The sequence below is a fragment of the Mastigoproctus giganteus genome, chromosome 8 (assembly GCF_048544385.1).
Source record: "Mastigoproctus giganteus isolate SK-2022 chromosome 8, ASM4854438v1, whole genome shotgun sequence".
Classification (NCBI taxonomy): domain Eukaryota; kingdom Metazoa; phylum Arthropoda; class Arachnida; order Uropygi; family Thelyphonidae; genus Mastigoproctus; species Mastigoproctus giganteus.
The window spans coordinates 220,367,368-220,369,983 of NC_143582.1; the positions used below are offsets into that span (position 1 = coordinate 220,367,368).

A 2,616-nucleotide genomic window follows, 5' to 3' on the forward strand; every position below is an offset into this window, starting at 1 on the left:
CCAGCAGATGGACTTTATACCTAAAAAAACTAAAACCTTATTTAATTTTACAAATTGCCTTCCTTTGTAAGTAATTTATTAAGAACACGTGAAGAACTGTTATTTTTGAAAAGAGAAAAACTCAGTTTTGTGCATAGCTTTCATAAATATTGAGATTTTAGTAAGCTCTTGCGGAACCACCAAATGACTGCCTACTTGAAATCGGTTTAAAGAATTTCTAGCACAGGTTTAGGGCATCGCTTCTCGGCCTTTTGGCTAAGATCAAAGTGTAGTATCTGTTCTTATCAGCTTAATATCTGATACGGGGTCCAACGGGCCCTGAGATGTTAAACTGATTTTTGGAACCCGGTGAAGAGCTCGGAGCTTGCTCCACCTTTGCCACGAGTTGTCCTGGTCTTGCACTACTTCCAGGGTCAGCTCACCACAATTAATCCAAAAATAGTGAATCTTTGTAGGTTAGTATTGTCTTGCTGCTTGAATTCTATCCTTGTACGTGTAGGGCAGAGTTCAAATGCACGTGTCATACCAAAGATTTTTCTGTAGCCAATCAAGTACTAATCGATTAATTAAGTCAGGACAGATTCGTCTGCTATCAATTCGTTCAAGTCTTGTCAGCATTTTCTTAAGTTTTGTAATTGCGTTGGATGATATATCGATTTCTGATTATTACAGTCGATTTCGGACACATCGGGACTAGTGAATTTTGGCCCGATTAATTGGCTGCCCCAATTATCCGAAGTTTCACATAAAAAAAGATAAAAATACAATGTAACACCCCCCCCCCCACCCTTTACAATTAGTTCACTGTACAATCAAATCACGTTGCGATGAAGTCACCATAGTAAAGTACCGTTCACTATACAATTTGTAGTAAGCGCCAGTCGTTGTGATCACGTTTGTAAATTGAATTTTAATTACATACTAACTAGTTGACACTTGTGGGTGGGGGTTAAAATTTAAAACAGTAAAAAGATAGACAATCAATAACAAAGAACTCGGCACACATAAATTGCTAGTAAGGCCGTCGTAGCCTAGTGGTCAGGCGCGCGGGTGCATAAGTACACGTGCTTTGAGTGACCGGGGTTCAAGCCCGTGACTACTGAATACGGTGCTGTTTCTTGTAATCTGTCTATCTTGTGAACTCCTCTGACCGTTTGGTCGTCCCGGAGTATAAACAGAAAATTTATTTATTTAACACGATACGCGCAAATGAGAATGGAGTAACAAGTTACGAAGGTTTAAAAATAGGAATGAAGAGAAGATTCTGAAAATTAATTTTTTTTATATGATGGAAGTGTAAACACATTTCATCATCAAAGTTGTTGGCATTATCGCAAATTGAATAAGATCGAGTTTACTATCCGATTATCATAGATTGCACTAACAGAAAAGCCCAATAAACTGGTGACTGCTAATTGTTTTTATTGTTTTATGGTTGTGACCTCCAGAAATCCGACCGAACCATGTGGTACGGTCTGAGACAATCCTAGGGTAATCGGTTCTTCGGTCTCCTGCCCCGATTTAACGGCATGTCGCGCCAATTAAGCGAAGTAAACCCGGACTATTTTCTCGATTGGGTTCTGTTTTTTAAGATTTGCCCCAAATGAACGGCTGCCCAGATTAACCGGTGCCCAAATAGCCGGAATCCACTGTAGTATGAAATTTTCATAATTAATTGTTAATATTAACAAATACAGATTTTTATATACCCACTACAGGGTTCAGTTCGCTAATTATAGCAGGTCTGAGTACAATGAGGCCAGTACACCCGTCTCGCAAAAAATTTATTAATGTTTATTGCAAATAGCACAGATCACTGTCATCTTAATATCCTTTTAGGCTGCATTTTAGGCAATGTCTGGCCATTATATTTTTAAATATTACTTTTTTGACCTTAACTCCATAAATCTGTCATTTTGACTGATCTCAACTGTTGTTTTAGGTTTCGATGTAATGAATAAATTGAACTGCTTTTAACTTCGGTTCTAATTTTTATTTAATTCTTTTCCTTTATTTATTTATTATTTTATGTCTGGCATGTTATGAACACTGCATCATTTACCTGCTCACCAGAGCCACTAATACTTTTTTTTTTTTTTTTTTTATATATATACTTCAGAGAAATACAAAGAATCTGGATTGAATGAAAAATTTGGAAGTCAATTCTCTGTGACTATATTTTGACTGTTTTTTTTTGCTGAGTTAGTTATTTTCTTTAACAAAAGGAATTTAGCATTCTTTCATTTTGATCACTATTTCAGTTAGCATTACAATAACAAAAAAAAAAAAAAAAAAAAAAATTTAAATCATGCTATATAATTGAAATTCTTTTTATTTTCGAATTTTTTCATTTCATATGAAAGATATTTGAATTACACGTAGTTCAATGCAAATTGAAATAGTAATACAGGAGATTCCGGTTATTTGGGCCACTGGTTAATTGGGATAGCCGTTTAATTGGGGAAATCTTAAAAAACAGAACCCAATCGAGAAAATAGCCCCAGGGTTTACTTCGCTTAATTGGGACAACATGCCGTTTAATCTGGGCAGGAGGCCGCAGCACTGGAGATTACCCTAAGATTGTCTCCAACCGGACCACTTGGTTCGGTCAGATTT

The 2,616-nt window shown here is 36.3% G+C and overlaps 1 non-coding gene across 1 annotated transcript; it reads left to right on the plus strand.

Moving 5' to 3' along the window:
- Positions 1 to 235: 235 nt before the first annotated feature.
- LOC150082313 (U2 spliceosomal RNA) lies at positions 236 to 427 on the plus strand. Its single transcript, XR_016547352.1, has one exon. It is a non-coding gene; the product is annotated as a U2 spliceosomal RNA (small nuclear RNA).
- Positions 428 to 2,616: the final 2,189 nt, after the last annotated feature.